Raw genomic sequence first — 22,704 nt, forward strand, 5'->3', positions numbered from 1 at the left:
TGTGTAGAACCAAACAAACAAGCATGCAAGCAAGCAAGAGTACAAGGCAGCGATGAAATTGCTTGTTTCGGTTTAAGCAAACACATGTAAGGATTAACGCGCGAAAAGCCTAAAGAATCAGTGCACGAAAAAGAGGCCCCATCCTTCTCCTATGAAACGATGAAAACCAAGAAACACCGCGAAAGGATTACAGATATGACAACTATAGAGAGACCTCCATGGCATGGCAGCAGCCTGAGGGCGTCTTTTCTCTTTCGCCTTTGGAAGGAAACCAATCCGCAGCTGCTACGGAAATGGAAGTGCCGTTTCAACTTCCAGAGGCACAACAAACTAACGGCGACGTCTTTTGACCGAAAAGTGAAAGAGGAAGAGAGAGGAGGGAACAAAGCGATACACTCGTACAATTGAACTGCGAGCCATGAGCAGACAGTGACTCACAGCTGGAGGATGAAATAAATAAAGAGATAAAAAAAAGGAGGCGAATGAGGCAGGGGTTAGAAGGTAATGCGCCCAAAAACTAGCGAGAAGAACCAATAACAACAACAACAACGGCCACAACAACAACAACAAAGACTAACCAGACCGCGCGCATTTCTGCACACGGCGGCGAGCGAGAGCGTGGCGACGGCAAGTTTATGTATACTGCACTACCAGCGGCCGGCTATCCCACTGAATAAAACACACGCCAGCCGCTGCCGCTTGCGCGATCGGCACCGGCCTCGGATGCGTCTCGCACGGCCGACACCCCCACCCCTCACCGTTGGCTGCAGAGCCCGGCATTTTGATATTATCGCGCGCAGCAACCTGACTACACTGCAGCCTGGCCGACGAAGACGGGCAAAACATTTCACGCCGTGGCTTTCTCTCTGACGCGCTACTCCGTTTTGGCGCTCGGTTTCTTACGCTTAGCTAAAAACAGGATAAGAACTCTTCTGCTGCGCGAACGTTTATTTTGTGGGGATGCGTGACTCTCACGCCTCCCCTGAGATCTAGTTTTCCCGCATGGCTCGTCTCCTGCAGGGCGGCTTCGCCCGCCGCGTGGCCTGGCGCCCGCGGCGGTAGGAGTGGTACAAGCGCGGTGCGAGAGATGGCGCGAGCGTCGCGCCGCTGCGGGGTTACTCGGGCGCCGGGAGACAAGGCGCTCGGTCTCTCTTTGGGGGTTCGGGAAGCAAGCGGGACGGACGTGCCGACCTGCGCGTGCGCCGACCCCAGCTTCTGCGAGACCGTCTCGCGTAGCCGCCTCGGAACGCGCCACCATCCGCGTGACCGTACACGCGAAGGACCAGGCGTTGGGATCCAGCATGGGGCGAACATATTCGCTCGCTTCCGGTCGCGGTGAGTCAGACTTCTAGATTTGTCGCGTGCCCATCGGCATGTTTTGTGGATAGCAACTCGGCTAGCAGGCACTGATCTATGAAAGGTGCAATAAATGCCCTTGTGATTGTTTGCACTACTGTACTGTCGTTCCTTTGTCCCAAGAGTACGGGAGGAGAGACCCCACATCTGGCGCCCAACGTGGGGCTCTTGGGGCATCGGACGATAGTTTTAACAGTTTGCTTCGTTCGAGACCTTTGTTTGAACCGAAGCGTAGGCCTAGCGTGAATTTTGATCGCTAGCGTCGGCGGCGTGCTTTCTTGAGCGAGGTGATGGTGGCGGTAGTGTGTTTGAACATGTCAACATGCTAAGCCTTTTCGCAAGTGTTTTTTCTTAATGGCATTCGTCGGTACGAGAGCCACGTGGTCTGCATCCTGGGAGAGCGAGGCTGAGCGCCCGCAGAGCAGTGGCAAGCCTGAAGCGAGTGAGTACGGAAGCCTCGTGGGTGGTCCGAATTTCTCATGTAAATAGCTTCTCCTATCTCTGACTCTGATGAAGTCGCGGCTCTGGGAGCCGGGTGGCCGCGGGCCACGGGTGCCACTACGGGCTGACTGGTATTGCGGCCTGGCACCGGGCGCTCCGACACCGTCTGGGACGGTGGGCGCCGTCAACTCGGATGCTGCGTGCACCGAGCGGAGTAGGACCACCTCACAGAGCTAACGTCTCCTCGCGGCTGCCTGTTTTGCGCTCATTTTGGGTGTTGTTTTTGGATGCCGGTTGTTGTCAGGGTAGCGACGCTTTAGGCCTAAGGCTTTACGAAGCTGCCTGTCGCACGTGGAGGGACACAACCTGGTGGACCGTGGCGTTGAGGTGTTGCAATTCGCTTCCCTCATTCTATTTAGCCTCGCACGAACTGAAATTACTCGTTCGACTCAAGAAAGCGAGCTTCGTTCACGTGAACTTAGCATCTGAGTAGCTGCCCGATCTTTTGCTAGCCGAGTTGAACATCGTACCACGTGGGCGATGCGCATGCATAATTCATCTCCCTTGCACTACTTCAGTGTTTGCCGAGTGTGTTGAGTTTACGCAGCGTGATTGGAGTCACCCCTGGTTTGCCGTCACCTGCACATCGTCTGCTGCTGCCCCGGACTACGATCGAGCCACCCCGGGCGATGGTGATGCTGTGGCCAGTTCGGCGCAGCGACTTCGGCGGCCTCCTGCATCCCGCTCACAACCCTCGGCGGCGGACAAAAGAGCCGGCGGTCACCGACAGCTACGGCGGCTCTTGCCAGCAGGGCGCGTCGGCGCGACCGACGCTTGTTCGTGCCGACTACTGCGTCGTCGTCTCCGGAGTCCTGGCCTGGCATCGTGCCGTCGAGTCTGCAAAACTGCCGCTGTGACCGGCGGACGCCAGCGGTGCAGCCAAGGACTATGTCGGCTCGCATGCTATGGACAGCGTGCGGACATTTCTTCGGCGCGACCACTGTTTAATGTTCTACCTTGTTTGCGAAGCACAGTTTGATGTTAGACCGTGTCACATGTCTCGCCGGAATATGTAGTGATTTAAGGTTGGGGGGATGTGGGGATGCGTGACTCTCACGCCTCCCCTGAGATCTAGTTTTCCCGCATGGCTCGTCTCCTGCAGGGCGGCTTCGCCCGCCGCGTGGCCTGGCGCCCGCGGCGGTAGGAGTGGTACAAGCGCGGTGCGAGAGATGGCGCGAGCGTCGCGCCGCTGCGGGGTTACTCGGGCGCCGGGAGACAAGGCGCTCGGTCTCTCTTTGGGGGTTCGGGAAGCAAGCGGGACGGACGTGCCGACCTGCGCGTGCGCCGACCCCAGCTTCTGCGAGACCGTCTCGCGTAGCCGCCTCGGAACGCGCCACCATCCGCGTGACCGTACACGCGAAGGACCAGGCGTTGGGATCCAGCATGGGGCGAACATATTCGCTCGCTTCCGGTCGCGGTGAGTCAGACTTCTAGATTTGTCGCGTGCCCATCGGCATGTTTTGTGGATAGCAACTCGGCTAGCAGGCACTGATCTATGAAAGGTGCAATAAATGCCCTTGTGATTGTTTGCACTACTGTACTGTCGTTCCTTTGTCCCAAGAGTACGGGAGGAGAGACCCCACAATTTAGATTGCAGTGCTGAGACTTAGGAATTGAACGTTCGTTCGTGTGTTTATTATTCCAGTTCGGTGATTGTTGATTACTTTCCGACGATAACTATCACGTAAGAGACGAGGAGCAGCTGGCGCCACACGTAGGCACCCAACCTCTACTTAAGTACCTTTAATAAAAAAGAAAAAGAGCTGGTGTTTCAATGACATTGTCATAGTGTGACATACTTATAGTGTGCAACATAGTGTGCACCTACATCATTATATATATGTATGTATGTATTCGAGAGTTCGACGGAAGCCTGTCTGGTCGGGATGAGACATGACAAAGAAAGACGTACACCGACCAAGTAGAACTTACTAAAGGACAAGACGTTTCGGCTTCCATACGGAAGCCTTGTTCGCAATAGGGCGAAAAAGGTTGATGTGCCTGTTGAAATAAGTTTTACCATGTGGCGCAAGCAGCGCGCGTAAGACGGGGGGATGTTTCCTTCGTTTCTATTGAGCGTGTGTTCTGTTGATAGTATCTCGAGAGGCTCCAGGCACAGACGTAACTTCCAGTTTCCTTCCCGACCGATTAGACTAGATTTCATCCAGTCAATATTGTGCGTAGTTATTGGTGCGTGCTCTGTCAAAGCATTCGAAGCCACTCTTCGCTTATCCACATCGTTTTGAAGTTGGCGCAGCCGCTGTTTGAAGTTGCCCGGCAATCGCCGTCCCCACAGGGGATATTGTAAACAACGCCATGAAAGGCTTCCTTCGGCAGCTTGTCCTTCCCACTAACAAGCTATTGTCCTTCTCCTTTAATAAGATTTACGTGGTCGGTGTGCGTCTTTCTTTGTCATATATACGTATGCATGTACACTAGAAAATACCTTGTGTTGCTGCACTCTATGCTCTCCGTATTATTTGCATACTAGGAAGTATTCTTTGCTTCTATATTCTATGCCTTGCGTGTTATTTGCTATACAAGACACTACTTTGTGTTTCTGCGTACTGTGATTGCCGAATTATTTGCTTGTTGGACAATGCCTCATGTTTCTGCATACTTATGCCTTGCGCATTGTTTGCACGTATCAGCGTACCGCAACCTTAGAATTCATTCCCCCCCCCCTTTTTTTTTTATAAATGTTATCAGGGCAAGATTTTGTTCTGTTTGGCTATTTACCCTCAAATTTTATTTTCTTTGCGCTGTTCGTGCCTTTTAGGGTTGGTTGGACGCAGTCATTGAGGTTCGTAAACTTGCACTTCTTTTGGCTCAGGCCCTCCCTCACAGCGTTTTGCTTTTGTTCGCTGCAGACTTCCGGGGGCCTTTTCTTGCATCAGGAGGAGCTAGAACAGGAGCTGGCTAAACTTCGTGCGCTTCCTGACCAGCTCTACACTACGTTCTTTGAGTAGCTTTGTCTCCTCTTTCTGGCGACGTGTGCGTGTCGCGTGTGCCACGCCTCCTGGCCGCTTGTTTTGTGAGCCACTTGTCGAATCACCAACCGTGATTCGTGCATGACAACACCGTATTTCCAGCTACGGTCTCAGCGTTGTACAACAGGATTGCTGCTTACATGTATCCGTCGGTATTTGTGTGAAAATATTTTGCATTCGATCTCGATTTGAATACACCTTAAGCTGGAGCATTTAAGGCTATTTGAACACGGCGTAAGCGATTCGTACGATAGGCTGCGCGAAAATTGCTGCTGCTATGCTGCATCAATGGCGCATGCGAAAATATGTAGTTCAATAAAAAGAAACAAAATTTCCCGTTTTCTTTGCGTTGCATTTTCCATAGTTTTTCATGCCCACATCAACTGGGGCGACGTGGGCATGAAAGAAAGTGCAGTTACAGGAATAGTGGAGCTGCACACGGATATAACAAAAGACATTTCCGAAGTGTAAATTTCATTGACGTCAGTTGGACTTTCTTCATTTAGAAGACTAGCAAAACTGCACAATGACGCCCACGATCATATTGCTCGAAATGTCACTCGCAAGTATTTTTCCAAAGATAGTGTTTAGCGGAAACGTTACGCGTAAGTTTTCAGCTAGCCCCTATGCTCAAGCGAATCAAAACACAGGGAGTTGGCTTTAGCTAGGAGCTTCACAATAGCAATTCTTTCCTTGTCAACTCGAAGATATAATGTTCGTCTGCTTGATATTCAAGAAAAAGAAAGGAAGAACCTCATGAAGAAAAAAGCTGGCGCATCAACTTATTGCATTCTTTTCAATCTCGAAAAATAACTCCCTACTATATGAAGAAACGCTAAACCTGTAGGGAATTTCCCATATACGATCTTTCTTTTTTTTTAAACAAAGGGACAATGAGACACACGAGTGTTCTTTTGCTGTGCAGCGTTTCCGCCGCTTAGTGGATTCGCTCGCGTCCAATCGAACCCGAGAGACGCGTCAGGTTTAATTGGAAGCCTGCACAATCAGATAAGCGCAGAGCGCAGAACGAGCGAAGCACACTTCAGAAGAAAGTTTTCGTTTATTGCTCTTCGCGTTGTTCGTCGGCCCTCGCTGCTCCCCGTAATAACGCCAGGCGGCCCCGGCGACAGCGCCGCCACCGCCAGCTTCACTATTAACGGGGCGGTCACCCGATAGCCGCGCAGGCCGCCTCGCTCTCTCTCTCTTCCCCGAGTGCTGTACAGTTCCTTCAATGTGTCTCCAATGCTGACCACGTGAGTGCTGAAACAGGTGTAGGGCTTCTCCGTCCCCGACGGCGGTAGCATTTAATTAACTCACCGTGGCGAGGGAAAAAAAAATTAGCAGCGACTTGCTGAGGGTTTCCTTCTGAAGTGAATGACATGGATGAATTTTTCTTTCGTTACGTTTTTGTTCCAAGAAAGGTCACGAAAACTGACGCTGTCGTAACGAAGCAATGTGCAAACCAAACGTGAAACTGTTTTTGTTGCTGTTGTTTCGCGAAGTGAGTTTGTTTCGCCGCAACGCGTGGGACCTTCCTCAGCCAATGGTTCTGAGCAATGTGATACACGCACGAACTTTGGTTCGGGCGTGGGCATAGTACGAAAGCTATTTGCTAAAGATGCAGCACGCGAACAATCTCGTTTTGCTTTCTTCGATCTCTTTATTATAGCTGAAACATGAATTCCGCATGAGCTGTGCGGGAACTCCATGGGAACTATATGTCAAGCATATGGAATTGTGTTGCCGCATACGCAACGCATTGTTCGCCGTGGCTGCTCAGTGGCTATGGTGTTGGGCTGCTGAGCACGAGGTGGCGGGATCGAATCCCGGCCACGGCGACCGAATTCCGATGGGGGCGAGATACGAAAATACCCGTGCACTTAGATTTAGGTGCACGTTAAAGAACCCCACGTGGACCTCCACTACGGCGTCCATCATAATCAGACAGTGCTTTTGGCACGTAAAACCCCGTGAAAAAAAACGCAACGCATTAATAGAAAAGTGTGCTTCGTTATGTGTTGCCTTGCGATTTAGGTATCAGTGGAAATAATGATTCCGTAACTTGCTGATTAGAGCTTCCCGCTACCTTTTCTGATATTGTGAGTTTCATGAAAACAAAAGAAAGATCAGATAAATAGTGTAAGATTGTGCAGATAGCAAGTTTGGTTGTCCTTAAGAACGTTTCAAAACTTAGACTACTTAACGGATCTATTTATGGCGAAAACAAAATTAAGCAGGCGAATGACACTGCAACGGGTCGGTTGATATTGCACTGTCCCTACATTACTACAGAAGAAAACGAGAAGAAGTTATCAGATGATGTATGTCAAAGTCAAGAGATAGCGGCCCAGTAGATGGGCTTGGATACGATGCCCTGGAACACTTCCTGACTGTCCCTGTTGGTTAATGCTCTGAGGTTCGTAGGACCTGTGACTTTGCGCTGCTTCCAGGATGGACGCACGTTACGAAAGACATTGAAACACTTCGATCAGCTCCAAAGGTGCATTGGTTACCTACACTGTCTGCGGTATGGACTTAGTTTCCTCGACCAGAAAGCTGTGTAAGGAAAGTGAAGGGAAGAGGCAAAGAAAGCTTCGCTTATGGAAAAAGAAAGAATAAAAAAAGGAAACAAAAGGAAACATGACTGCAGTGGTAGTACGTATTACCCGTACTGGTTTCAGATTATTATTTCGTTCATTCATTGCTACAGCTTTTCACGGTCACACAGCTCGGCGTGTATATGTCAAACTTAGTGAGAGCGGTGCCCGTCGTGTCATTCCAGCACACTGTCGCCAACCAGCGCTGAAACCAGGATTGCCGACAGCAGTGCCGTAACATGCAGAATAGCGAGTGGTGCAAACAGTTTTCAGTAGCACGTGCTACAATTTAGTGTTACCAAGTGCGGCGCTCTTGTCGGGGCACGTGTGTCCAGCTTCTGACTTGCTGGAACACAGCAGCGCATGTACTCCTTGCAACGCGTCTATGGTCGCGTAAAAAAAAAAAAAAAAAAAAAAAAACACACCTTAGCAGGAACCACCTCAAAAGTGGAGCATTTTTTCAGCGAGGCAGCTCTACATTGCTTGCTCTCCGCCTTACACCGTGGGCCCTCCAAACAAACAGTGCTCCAAATCCGCGAGCTCTTTCATTGCCTCGTCGAGCAAGGACACGACGTCACATTTCAGTGGCTCCCTAGCCACTGTGGCATAACGGGTGGTGAGCAGGCCGATCAAGCTGCTCAATCTGCTCACGAAGACGGCGTGCAGGAGTCAATCCCGCTGTCAAGAACAGATGCTGCAACGCAACTTCGAGTGCTTGCATATGATGCTTTACAATTGTTGTGGAACACGCCTAGTTCCCAGCACACACGTCTACATCGGCTGGACCCCTGTCTGCAACTTCAGCCTCCGCCTGGACTTTCTCGATTCGACACAACGGTACTTTGCCGATTGTAGCTTGGCGTCGCATTTACCAAGTCGTTTGCTTTCCGCGTCGGTTGGGAGGATAAAGCTGCGTGTGAGCACTGCGGTGACGAGGAAACTATCGAACAGGTTATTTGTCATTGTCCCCCATACAGCGCAGACAAGCAGTCACTCGCGACCGCGCTTGCGCGTCTTGACGACAGGCCGTGTTCGGAGCGGACAGTCCTGGAACGCCGATTTATACGGTCGTCACACCAAAACACAGTGAAGGCACTCATTAATTTTTTTACGTGCGAGTGGCCTATTGGAGAGACTGTAATTCTCACGGACGCTCACGGACGCTCACGAACTTCCCTACATTTTTTTCCCGTAAGTTTGCTTTTTCTCTCCGCTGTTTATTTCGTCTTTCGTTTCCCCTTAACCTTCCCCCAGTGCAGAGCAGCAAGCCAGAATCTCATCCGGTTAACCTCCCTGCCTTTCCCATCCCGCGTATCTTTCACTCTCTCTTTAAGCAGGACGCATCGCGCTAAAGGAAACACCAAAAGATAGTAGAGATCAGTTGGGTTTGCCATTGATCTCTACTATAGTGGGCCGGATAGAGCATCGAGCACCCTCGGCTGAAGCCAGCCTTGTCCAGGAAGCTGGCGCTTCGCGACTTTGCAGCGGAACTTCGCACGCAAGAGATTTCGGCATTTCTTCTTTTTCTTTTCCCTAAAATACCTGCCTGTTGCGCCGTAAACTACCGAAGCAGGCGAGAGAGAGAGAGAGAGAGAGAGCTTTCGGGAAGACACCCGGAATTTTCCATCGCAGCGCTGACAACATCGCTAACATGAGTGACGGGCGCTGGAGACAGTGGTCATTGAGAGAACGCTCTACGTAAGAAAAAGAAAAAAGAAAACGTCGCATACGAGTTAAGATTATCGTAAAAGCTTTCACCAGAAATGTAGAAACACCAACACCTCCAAAAACGCGCAAAATAACGAAGAGAATTTGTTAAGTCCGCAACATATCTGACCGCGTGCTCGAGTAATTGCCGAGTACTCCCTGTTTCCACGACAAGAAGGCGCGCGAGACCGCATTTCCGCCGGCTTCACCTGCGCACTACTCGTCGAGCGGCGAAGCGGCATCCAGCAAAACAGAGTAGAGGTCAGTGGCAAACACTGACGCAGGCGTGCTTCTGCTATCGTTCAAAATGTCGTGCCAGTTCCATGACCGCCCTGCCGGTCGGGGCCAGTCCACTCATACTGCTGTAGTGCCTCCGGGCAAGCTTCGATAATGCCCAGTGCATTTCGCTAGGAACAGCCGCGGCCGAAATTTCGCCTCGGGCGCAGCAGCACCAGCCGCCTCTTTTAAAGCGAGACGTCCGAGGTCGCCTCGAGCAAAGCCATGGGACGCAGTGCTTGCTTGAAAAAAAAAAAAAGCGAAGAAACCGCAGAGCCAGTCTTTTCACGTAAACATTATCTTGGCGAGGTCTATTTAGTCCATCTTCAACTTGAGCTGAAAGAACACAATTGAACGAAGGCAACGAACAAAAGACGCAACACAGGACAAGCTTTGACTGCCAACTGTTTCTTAATGCAACAGCACCAACTTTGTGTAATTCCCTGCCCAGGCCCAAGTACGCGTCCAGAAGTATAAGAAAATATCAATTATATTCTAACATAACACTGTTTCTCTTTCTGACAGGGTCAAGAGATGGTGCACCGGCATGTTTATCGTCAGCTTTGCTTATGTGCAGCGTTTGTACTCTTTTTTTCCGTCTTTGTAGCACCTATTTTCTGTTATTTTTTATTCCTCTTAACCCCTTTCCCCAGCACAGGGTAGCCAGTCTGTCTGAGAACTGGCTAACCTCCCTGTCTTTCCGTTTATTCCTGCTTCCTTCCTCCTCCTTGCCCTGTGGAAAACGTTCACTTTTTCGACCTTGTCTGGTCGCACTGGTTCATCCCGATTTTTGCTGACTATCTTATCTTTTATCTCTATTCTTCCCAGCTCTCATCCACAGTCACCTAGCGTAGAGTAGGAAACGAGACTTTTTGTTCCGGTAGACGCCCCGCATTCCTCTTTCTCTCTCACATAAATGACTTTTTTTCTTTTCTTCTTCTTTTTTTTTGCTGCGTGCATGCGTGGGCACGAGAAATGGGTCGAGAGTCTGCCTCTCCCATGCAACGTCACCGAGCTCGCATGCGTCCAAGATGCAGCTTTCTGTATGTGCTGGGAAGGCGACCATACGCATGTGCAGGAGAATGGCAAACACAAAAGCAAAACGAGAGCTCGGCGCGTACGGACGTCACGGGCCGGCCGTGTTTGTCAGACACATGGTGACGTGCGTCCCTTTTGTGTTGGTGAAAGAGACGCCCAGGCGGAACAATTGTCCCGACCGCATAGTTGGGTCCACGGAGCCTGCCAGTTGCAAAACTAACGGACATCACCCGACCGTGGGATGTGTTTTGGTCCGATTGCGGTCGACGGGGATCATTTGTGTGAGACGCAGATGGACAGTTATCTTGATCACTGCAGTGTGCCCCCCAGCATTGCGTCCAGGGAACCAAGCATCGCTCCCAGAGGAAGGGAAAAAAGCTCCCGATGACACTCAAACAGATCGCATGACAGTAAGCGAGCCGCGGCCAAATAGAGTGTGCGCGGTCATGTCGGTGGCTTGCCTGCGCAGTTTTCTAGATACGTATCTGCAATTATGAAGCTTATAACTAAGCTTACTCCAGGGAGATGGGGTGACGCAATCGTTCAGCACAAGAGAAATTATCCGTAACACGTCAGCATATCAATGACTTTGGTCGACTCCATACACGAATTGCGTTTCGTCCCCTTAAAACTGTTTCATTCCGTGTGTGCGCCTAGTGAAGTTTGTTTGGGGCTATTACCGTAGGCCTATCTGCCTTCGGTAATCACGTGACATGGTGCAGTCTTCGATTACGGAAGGCCGAAGTACAGCTATGCAAAAATTTTGGCGGTCTACTTACTGCCTACACGTCATTACGCATGTTAGTACTGTGATACGTATCTGCTGTACAATTCTAGCCAAGAAGGCCCCGCTGTTATTTTTACACCAGTAATAACTCATAGACAATGTTTAACCTCGTTTTCGTATGGGCAAATTGATTTATTTGTTTATTTACTCCTAGTATTTCTATAAATTTTGTTTTTTTATTTATGTTCTTGGTCATCTTCGTGTAATTTCAATCATCCTCCGCGAAGGAGCAAGCCCTCCGTACAGCAAGAATGTCGTCTTCCCCTTTCATTAGACTATTTCCCTCTCTCTTTCTCCCTCTTTGCTACACAACGCTTCTCCCCCTGAAGAAGCCTTCTTTTCTTTTTTTGTAAAGCTTACTTTGCCTCTGTCATTACAATCTTGTGAGAAAGCCAACTTGCCAGGAAGCGACGAAAAACATGAATACAGGTGCGGGTAACTTGCCCCAGATGACCGGATAGCCATAGGAATAAACGCTAACAGCAACGTAGCATAAATAAATAAAAAAGAAGTGATGAGGAATGGAACGTGCAAAAAGCGGGGTGATAAAATGCGAGGAAAGCGACACGACCGTTCTGCTAGATGACTGCTTTTACTGCTTTCAGAAGGTACACTTGCGAACAACAGTTTAGAGACCACGGCATCAGCAAAAATAACTTTAGTTTCTTCTAGCACAGCCGCACAACGTGTAACTCATTGCATTGGTCTAACAGACGCCTGTGGGCTGTACCAATTGACTTCAGCTCATGACTAAGCGGACTTCTTTCTTTTTTTTAATTTGTGGTTTCTACAAGATGGCCTTTGTGGTCTCCAAAGCTTTGCTCGCGAGTGCAGAGCTATACTAAAAAAAATATTGCTACTATCATTATTATTATTCCCTTTTTCCGGATGCCATGGCCTCTAAAGCATTGCTCGCAAGTGTATTTGCGAAGCAAAATTGGTGCCGCGCAGCAGTACTATGCCGAAAAAGTGACAATTATAAGTAGCAAAGATTAAAAAAAAGACAAGAAACATGTTGCGCAATATTTTCCTGATAAGTGTCATGGCATTGTTTCTCTCTGTTTTGTTGCACACTTGCTCAAACTCTGCACGCAGAAAAAAAAAAGAAGTAAAAAGAAGTCTCGGCTTTCAAGGGTCTTTCTACGGCGCCTCCGTGACACTTCCATTCGTCAACCGCACTTCGTATAGGATGAGCACACTTAAAATTGAGGAAACCATACAAACGTGCTCCATGAAAAGACACCCGAGCGAAAATCCGTAAACAAGCATTCTTAAGTTCTACGAAAATTGTACCTCGACAGAGACATTGCCGTTCCCCTCGAGATGGTATTGCGGACCGCTGAAGACGCTGGTGTGTCGTAGAATAAGAAACTGGTGCACGGCCTCTCAGGAACTGCAGCGCACCGACCCGTTGTCGAGGCTTTTGAAGGTTCAAGCAGGCCAGTGTTCGCAGTGAACAACAAACAACCTTATTTGCAGCCTCAATCTCGAATCTCAATCGCAGAAACTTAGACCCCAAAACACAGTCCATATTTTAAATTTCCATATGACTGAAATTAGAGAAGGAGAAACAAATCCTGACCTCGTTTGCACCGAAGAATTCTGGCCGCGCCAAATTCATTGAGTTTTCACGGCAAGCTTCAGGCACGACAGTAGTCAGTCCAAAACTTTGAACACCTGCTGCCGAACAGCTCGCATTAACTTTTTTTCAAGGAAGTTGCCGGATAATAAAATTTAAAGCAAAAGATAAAGCGGTAATACAATTTGTCGGACCACATTATGCCAGCTGGCATTTATGGCTATCACAAGATCTCTGAGCTGCAGCATTATATATGCGCTGCGCAGCTCAATTATACGAGGTCCTACGCCTCAGTTTCCTGTACGCTCTGCACCCACCACCCTTCCTCTGGAGATTAAAGCTTGATTAGAACCGCGCTGGTTCACTGTGGTCAGACATTAAAGAAAGAAAATCACTCAGATGGGGAGACGAGATTTCTTGCGAAGTTTTTCCGCGAGAAGCTCGCGAAACTTATCTCAGGCATCAATTCCGAATTTTTCCTTCATTCGGCTCGCCTTCTAAGGAATTCCGCCGAAAACAAATTAAATATGAAAGAAGGAAAGTGCCATGAAAGTTCGCAAACGATGCGGGCACAAGACGTGAAAGTAAAAGCTAAGAGAAGCTCCAGACACGCTCACGTACTCTCGCGCGAGAAACGATCCTTCAGCCTACCTACCGCGTTTTCCTTTTTTTCTCCCCAAAGTGGGCATCAAAAAAAGAAGATAACCATGAAAAGTAAAGCAAGAATGAAACGGAAACGCAGCGCTGACGAGACTCGGCCGCTATTCTTTAAGACTTCCAGAAGAGAACCGCAGAAGACAAGGGTTTCCGGCGGGGGAGGTTTGGGGAAGGGGGGGGGGGGGGAGGAGTTGGCACGAACGTCCACTCAGGGTCAAATCGTTGGCGTCACGCACACAACGCTCGTGCACGAATGCCACAGAAATAGGGAGAAGCGGCGCCGGTTTGAGCGCGGAGCGAAACGCGCTTCGGCATCGACACCGACAGCATGGCATAGTAGGCCCGTGTCGGTTCGGAAACCCCGCTGGGAACCAAGCACGCGCCGCGCCACCGCGGGACAGCATGGCCCCCACGCCATGCCGTGCGCGTTGGGAATCTCCCAACTCGGAGCGGGGGCATTAATAAGCGGAAACGGTATCGACCGCTGGATTGCTGGCCGGATGGTCGTCCGGACGGCCGCTGCCCCCTCCTGGACGGCCACCCTCCGCGGTCGATAGAGAGAAACTTGCCCGTTGCTCGCCTCTCCCCTGCGTTTCGTCCCTTCCGCGATCGAGCCTCTCCTCGGACAGCCGTACCTGTCCCAACAATTTACCGACACGCGAGCCCGTGCGTGGTACGTGCGGGGCACCGATAGGAGAGCGCCACGGAGAAGCACCGTCGCGGCGCTGACCCCCGCGCGATGATGGCTCAGTGTGTACACTGCGTTTTGCTGCCGAGCGCCAGGTTGCGGGTTCAATCTGCCGCCGCAGCGGCCGCACATCGATGGGGCGGAAATAATAAAAGAAGTAACGTTCGTGAACTTGAATTAAAGAGCATCTAAAGACGCCCAGGTGGTTAAAATTATTCCGGAGACCTCTACAACGGTGTTTCTCATAGACCCAGTGTTAATTAAGTTAGGACGTTAAACAACAGTAATCAATCGTGCGCTGAAAAACACAACTTTTCTTTTTTTTTTTTACAGAGGTGCTTCTTCACTGTGCTACCTCTAGAACTAGAAGCCATGAAGGTCGCGGAATCCAATGTCGGTCACGGCGCCCGCATTTCGATGGGGACGAAATGCGAAAACACTCGTGTACTTAGAAGGTGTTTCGAATTTCCAGAGTCCCCCATTACGGTGTGCCTCATAATCAGATTGTGGTTTTGGCACGTAAAACCCCATAATTTAATCAAATAAATGATCTATCATCATCATCATCATCATCATCATCATTACCAACATCTTATTTTGAGTCCACTGCAGGACAAAGGCCTCTGCCAGTGATCTCAAATTACCAGTGTCTTGCACCAGCTGAGCCCGCCCTTGAACATCATGTAGCAGCGCAAGAAAAACACATATAGGGAAAAGAAAGGACGACAAAGATAGTGTTTAGCCACACGTGGTTGGCGTAGAGGTTCTTAAAGGTGACAGTTATTAACTTTTTTCGTCTGTAGTGCACGTTGTGACCTAATCTGCATTGTATATGTTTGACACGTGAGTATAATAAATATTCAATTGAAAGCAAAAAAAAAAACAGCACTTGTGTCGCCCCTCAGTTTCCCGCCTGTGTCCAACTTGCCCTTCTACTTAACGAACACATGCAACTCACGCAGTTTTATTTTATTGTGGAGTCCACCCTAGGCCTGGAAATTTCATTATTTCAGCACAGGGCCTGGTTTTCTGTCGTCCACGACGGCTCTTCGTTTTCCTTGGAATTAGTTTATCTGCGTCTAATAAACCAATCGGTGCTTATCTGCCGTACACATTACGCGGTCTGACCAAATCTATTTCTTCCTCCTATCGCCTGTTCTCTAATCTCTAATCCAGATGCCCATTGACGTCACGCCTGTCATTCCTCAGGAGCTCCATCAAACGTGGTGTAAACTCTACTGGAACCCACCCAGAATTCAGTTCAATGTCGACTACGTTTGAGTCATCGTCGTGCCGGCGTCGTCAAACCAGCCACCACAGTTTTTTTTTTTTTTTTGCATTTAGGACTTGCTTTTTGAGGACCAACCACATATGTTGCAGCGCTTTGTTTGGAGCCGCTTTGTAGCTGCTTGGTATAGGCACTGGTGCATGTGCGAGCATTTCTCCTTGCGGAACTTAGATTTTGAACCACCATTGAGACAGGCCAGAACCAAGCTTTGAAGAGGCTTTTGAACTAGCATTTTAAGCCAAGGGCTTTTTCGAACACACGTATAAAACAACCAAAAAGCGCTTTAACTCGCCGTCCATGCAATAAAGCAAACGAACGGAATCTTTTCTCCCCGCGTAGGCACTACATAGACCCGGAATTGTAGAGCCTTCAGTAAGATGGCTAGTTGGGCCAGTTGGCTGACGTCCGTAATTGAGTTCAATTGAAGCGCACCTAAGGCGCGGATACAGAAAGGAAGTACACAGGACATCGCTTGTCCTGTCCTGTCTATTTTTTTTCTGCGTCCGCGTCTGAAGTGCGCTTCAGACTAACTCGTATAAGAGGCTTAAGTCAGCGCCTTTATGCACGAATTCAACAGTGCGCGTCTCGATTCGAGGTTACGCGACCAGGTCACAAAAGTTATCTGCACTTTCGTCTCGTTTTTCTTTATTGAAGAAAGTTTTCGAAAGCTGTATAGAACGAACTAAAGAAGCCCCCTCCAACAAACTACTTTACAACCGTATTCCTATCGTACAGCAGGTTGGCATTTAACGGCGAACCGCCGCAACGAAGGCCGTGCTATGGAAACGCCAAATTTCCCAAAGCCGGCATATTCCTTCACGAGGGAACCCCCTATTACAACAGCACCGCAGTTTTGGTAACCAGAACCTTTCTCAAATAACATGGAAAGGTTCGAACTGGTTAGGGTGTACACGCCCACGACGCCCTATAAGTCCCCGGAAAGTTTGCGATTCGAGTAAGTGCTCCAATTCAGAGCTGTATAAGTGCGAGTTCTCGTGTGTGGCTAAGCTTCGGAGCGAGAGCACCCACGACCTCGGACAGAGTTGGGTTTCGCCGACCACGTAAATGGCTCTAAAGTTGAGCAAGGATTGATAAAGCTGCGTGGCCGGCTGCTACTCGGAGGAGTTGGGGCACGCAAGCTGAATTTCTTCAAGTTGGCCTGCGGATGTAGAACGTGCAAGTTAGGGCATTACGTTCTAGTCGCCCTAGCGTGATACCAAATGGCAGTTGCACCACCAGACGAGAGCGTCCTTTGTTTTAGCTGTGCGCATAATGTCCCTAGTTAGAGTCCCTTAGCGGTGCCTAAATGATGATGTCCGGGTGGTTAAGCAGGAAAATGTGAGTGAGGTAGGCAGAGAGAGAGAGAGAGAGAGAGAGAGAGGAGAGTTCCTTTGAGAAAAATCAGAGGAGTCCGCCTTACTTAACAGCCCTCTAGCCTGCTACTCTACTTAGAGGGAAGAGGGAGAGGAGAAAAAGGATTGGTTTAAGGAGTTGTGCTGAGGAGAACAGCTTGTAAGCTGCGGCGGAACGCACGTTCGTGTGCGAAGAACCCATGAACAGCCTTTAATCTTAGTCTGTGTTTGAGAAATCCAAGAGAGCTTTAATATTGCTCACTTCGCTGATATGATGTCCGGCCAAGGGTCCATCAGTGAGACAAAGAACTGAAGAAAGGCAAGGAGGTTAGCCAGCGGCAATTCCGGTGGTCTCCTCTGCGCAGTAGAAGCGGCTCCTGGGATTTTATTATGGTAATATAATAAAGAGCGAAACAGAGCAAATAATCTGGAAGACGCACCCGTGGTGCGTCACGCAACTGCGTAGGAAGTGGCGAGAGCACATGACTGAGCTGAGGAATAAGGAACATCACTAAGGGAAGACAGCTAGCAAGTTGGTGCTTATTACAGACTGGAGCCATCATTGACTAGCGCGAAAAAGACATCGGGGGACAGCGAGAGGCACACCGCATAGAACGCTGTAGCGTTCTGTCCTGTGTAGTCCTCGCTGCCGTCCGATGTCTTTTTCGCGCTAGGTAATCATGTCTCAAGTCTGTAACTTTACTATGCTGCGTCTGAGCACCTTTGAAATCAGGAAGGTCGTCGCGGTGAAGCTCTCGGTGAAGCAGCCGGCATCACATCGGATGAAGAATAAATGAGCGAGTCTGCAGTGTTCCAGAAGAACGACACTGCGTACCACGAGGGGTCGGTACGCAGTGTGTTCAGCGCTGACGCAACAAACGAAGCTGCGGCGGGGAGAGAACGACGTGGTTTTACGGAACATTAATCACGGGGACAAGCGACGGCAAACAGGACGGGGAGGGGGGAAGTGGGAAGCTCATTTCGCTGAAGACGAAATGACCCTTGTGCAAGCGACCGCCGGTGCGCACGACACCGAGTCGTGCGCACTGCTTTCTCCGATTTCACAACGTGGAGCGTAGCGGCGATGTAAAGCGTCACCATGGCCGACACACGGATATGGTTCGCTGAAGAAGAAGAAGAAAAAGAAGAAGAACGCTTCCAATGGTTTACGAATAAGCCCGACGTGCACAATCTGTCCGCAAGTTTAAGGGTATTACCCTATTAAAATCGATATCTACGATCTGTAGAGTGTCGATAGAAATGCTACACACTACTGCGGAAGGTGCCGAGTTGTGTTGTTGTTTTTTTTTTTGCCTACAGTCAACCCATGGACATTGGTTTTATCTGGCCCCTTTCTCTTCGAGACGTGACAAGGATGCGGCCACGTTGATGCCCACAACGCGGCGGGACACGGCTTATAACCTACGCTGGCACATATTTCAGTGGTACTGCGCATTAACCCGCCTTATACCCATGAAGCTATAACAGGACAGAAATAGTGCGACAGTTCACTAGATATACGAACTATTCGTTGTCGAAGAGTGTCGTAAAGTAGTCCTACACTGAAAAAAAAGGATAAGAGGAAATGAAGCTGAACGCGCTCGTAATAAAAACGGTCTTCAACGAACAAAGCGGTGTGACGAAACCAGTCACGCCCACTGGTGCTAGTAAAGAAATTCTATGTATCCCGAGCATGTGTTCCACGTGTGAAGCAACGCGCGACCCTGGATAACGAGAGCGACGTCGGAGCGTGGCTCCTGCGACTGCTGCATAGCCGCGGACAACGCATCTCCCTTTCTTTCTCTTTTGTCTTTCTTTCATTGATTGCGCACATGGTTATGTGGCACAGCGTAAAATATTTACAGTCCACTAAAGATATATATATATAATACAGAGGTTGAGAGAAAGCTGTAGGCTTGAAGTTTTCTATAGTGATTGAACAAGAGAGGTCTCGAAGCCAAATTTACCGCCTGACTTCGTCAGGGCAAGAAAATGCTCCTAACGAAGAGACGTCTCTTGTCAGGCCCCTGTTGATCCGTTTCTATATAATGTTAATAAACCCGCTCCTGGCATTGTCCATCGAGAAAAGAACACGCTTGCTAAAATAAGAAGAGCTTTATTGCAGGCATGGGTTATAGCCAGAAATTGCAGGGGCAACTAAAACGAAAAAAAAAGGGAAAGAAAAGCGGAATTCGCACTTACGGGTGCGTTCTCGGGGAGAAATGCTAAAAAATTCGCGCGTTTTGTACTCCTGCTCTAATTTTTACTGTACATTATTATTAATATTTTCTAAAGGCTAGAATCACTCTCCTGCCTTGTTGCAATAGCGAATTAATGTGCGTTGTGACATGAAGGCAGCGTTTGAGAGCGTCTTTGCGTGGAGCCGCAGTTGCGCAGCACCGATTGCGTCCCATCTTCCACACATTCCCTGCGGATGGGCGTAAAAGCATAACGGGCTTACCATTCACTCAGTGGATGGCGACAGGAACGTGTCAGAAGCGGGTGCATCTGTCGAAGACCGGGCGGTATGGGGAACAGGATACGTCCGTCGCAGAGAAGCTTTTGTTCGGTTTCAGCGGTCGGCTGCGAAAGGAGACACAAATGGTGTAGAAACTGTCAGTGGGGAGTACTCGTTTGTAGTTAGTAGCTCAAATAATCAATCATATGCAAGGAGCTTAGTTGCCTTAGTTTCTAAATTTTGAAAAGACCTCGCTCTTTCACATCTAGGATAGTGAAAGCCAGGGAGAGAGCTCAAGATTTCGAAGAAAATAACACAATAGTCGAAGTACGGTGCAATAAGTTTCATTGAGGCAGGTGGTAATGTTAGGGATAGCTGATCATCATCTCAGTGATTCGGCAGAGACAGGGAACGAGCACAGAGAGTAATAACGCAAGTACATAGTAGAGGCTTACTAATTAAAAATAACAATATTTAATAAGCCATCACTCCTCCCCTCCCTCCTCTATGTTGTGTTGGATTATCTTCAGGCGTCCGTCAGTACACCAGAAAATAGACTGAGCTATCTGTCGGATTTGATGTATTTGAACATATTGTACATGTTGGTAGCTCTTGATGACAGCTGTTCTGTACATTTTATTGTCTAACGAATATACAAAAATGGTGTAAAGAAAGGAGTACACACACACACACACACACACAAACACACACACACACACACACACACACACACACACACACACACACACACACACACACACACACACACACACACACACACACACACACACACACACACACACACACACACACACACACACACGCACACACACACAGACGCAAGCACACTTAAACACAAAAAGAAAGAAAACAAAATGAACACATACGCTAACGGCCATCAGGATCGCTCACATCAAGGAGGCACAGTTTTACGGCCCCTACCGAAAAAGATCGAGCAAGTTCCCACCACCTTTCTTACGTCCCCGAGCAGGTTCCATTATACAAGCACCTGGGCTGCAAAAGACCTGCCAAGTTTCGGCTCTCAGCGTTTGGTCTTTGTTCTCTCACTCCTTTTTTTCCCCGAAGGAGAAAAAGGAAACTCCGGGCGATCCGCAATCCCTCTTTTCACACTCCGTCTAGAAGGCTCATTTTCTTGCGCGTTTTCGCCTCGTATTCACTCTGTCCCCCCCCTCTCTCTCTCTCTCTCTTCTTTCTGATCAGTCGTATCGACGAGGCTGCAGAAGGACCTCTTCTCGCCGAACTTTCTTCTCCGGATTTCTCGCGCTCCACGCACGACTCCTCACTTCCGATATCCCCGGCGTCAAGTGTGCGCAACCGCGCGCACAGATAGCACTCTCCTTAGCGAGCGAAGAGCCTGCACCAACCGACGGGGCTGGTCGTACCACTCACTGTACGCCACCGCTGATGTCGGCGGGTCTGACTCGCGCTCTAGCAGCACCCCAGCCGCGCGTATACCATTACGACAATACAGGCAGGCAGGCAGGCACATGGCGTCGGCCCCGCCGCTCGCATTAACAAGATGGAGAACGGTGCGAAATAAAAAAAAAGAAAGCTGTAGAGAGAGAGCGAAAAGCACAAGAAGGGATCCCAGGGCGTGGCTCGGTTCCTTCTTCTGTGCTCTTTCGTAACTACCACAGCTAGAGAGCTGCAACTAGCCTCCCACCTCACTTCCCACTTCGATCCCTTTTTTGCTTCCTCTTCCGGGTCCCAAGAAAGTACCCCGAGGACGCGGTGAGGGGAAAATGAAACGTCACCCTTCCCCTCCTCTCCATTCACTAAATCCACGGTTTTTCACGTTTGGTTTGTTCCCTCCTGTTTGCAGTGTCCGGATAAAGGATGTCCGTTGCGTTTACAAAAAGCGGAGATTCCGTTTAGAAGGAGAGACACCCTACACTGGCTGGTGAGCTGCGCGGAACGGGAATGATTCAGGGGAAGGAAAAAAATAGCGCTTCGCGTAAAGGTTGTTTGTTCCGGAAAAGGGAAGGCCCACTTGCTAGAAGAGGGATAGTGGAGCATTAAGAATGCCGGACCGTTCCTATTTCCGGGAAGCGGGAAGGAAGCGGAGGAAATACAGATACGAAACCTCTTCGCGGGTGAGGGGACTAAGGGAACTTATCTGCATCCGGTAGACAATGGGAAGGGATGTTTGTTGTCATTAGCACAGGCACGTGCATGGCATACATGTGCGCAAGTGTGCGGGTATGGAGTGAGGCAGAAAGAGAGAAACCCTACACTGGGTGGGAAGGGTAAGGAAAGAAAAGAATATATGCGAGATGCGTTCGTCCTAGATTTCTTGAAACAAGGCTAAACAAAGGCATTGGATCAGTGTCGCACCTCAGGGAGAGACGGGACGGGAGAGAAAAATATTGGGTAGGTTGACCGGAACAGCATTCTATTTGTGGGCTGTCCTAGATTGGGAAACGGGGATGAGGGTGCAGTGAGAGCAGGGAGAAAAAAAGAAGCCGGTGTTCGTAACACATGCGTGGCTCAAGAGAAGTTTCATGTGCTGAGAGGCATTCGCATAGGCTAGTTAACCGCTTCCGTGCAAAGGATGTCTCATTTGTCCAAGCGTTTCCTCCAAAACATGCCAGTGACGGCTTTCCCTCGTCCAAGGGTTTCCTTTCGTCTACTGAGCGCCACCCACTAGTGGCAGTCGTATCATCATTAGGCCGGGAATATTGCGCCATTAAAAGACGCTAGCTTCTCAGGAAAATGAATTTCTGAGGGCTTGAGTGGCGGAATTTATCGACGTCAAAAGGTTTATTTGAGCAAGCAGCAAAAGGGAGCCAGTCGCGGCCGGGAAATTCAATCCCGATCGCGGGAAACTGCTGTCATGCGGACCCGTCCAACCGCTCGATGCGTACTCGTATCTGGTCTCAGCCGGACCGCTCGTTTCGTACTGTCGTCTGCTCGCGTCCGCTTTCGTTCCCGCTTGTTTCGTTTGCTTGGCTCGTTCTCGTTCGCGCTTGTTTCGATTATCATCATTTGCGATTGTTTCGTAATCTGATCGTGTGCGCAATGCAAATTGTGTAGTTCTTTCTGGAAGCCACGCGATACCAGCGATTACACTGGAATCTTCGACGAGTCTTGTATAAAACGCCGACGCGCTTGATCCGCAGATCAGGTTTTCTACGATTGCCGACTCTGCTGATTGTCGCGAAATCAAAACGCGGATAGAGCTGTGCACAAATTTTGCATTAGAGAGTATCGTAATCGTCGGTAAATTTTTTCATCCGTAATCGCAGCAAATTTTGCAATCATACTATGTTAGGGCGCATTCCCAGCGCAATAGAAAGAAAAGCCCTAGCGTGGCTAATGGAGATTAGGTAGCTTTGCCACTACAGGTTGACAGCTCAGCCATCACATGGCGGCGTTCTTTTATAAGAAACCTTAATTACTTCTATAAGCT

At 49.3% G+C, this 22,704-nt stretch overlaps 1 protein-coding gene across 3 annotated transcripts in view; it reads right to left on the reverse strand.

Annotated features, from left to right (window-relative positions):
• SK (small conductance calcium-activated potassium channel) overlaps positions 1–22,704 on the reverse strand; it is a 526,806-nt gene that overhangs the window by 407,992 nt on the left and 96,110 nt on the right. For all 3 annotated transcript variants that reach the window (XM_075685399.1, XM_075685398.1, XM_075685400.1), the window contains exon 2: positions 19,278–19,399. The gene's annotated coding sequence lies outside the window, so the exon portion shown is untranslated. The remainder of the gene's footprint in view (positions 1–19,277; positions 19,400–22,704) is intronic.

The sequence above is a fragment of the Dermacentor variabilis genome, chromosome 3 (assembly GCF_050947875.1).
Source record: "Dermacentor variabilis isolate Ectoservices chromosome 3, ASM5094787v1, whole genome shotgun sequence".
NCBI lineage: Eukaryota > Metazoa > Arthropoda > Arachnida > Ixodida > Ixodidae > Dermacentor > Dermacentor variabilis.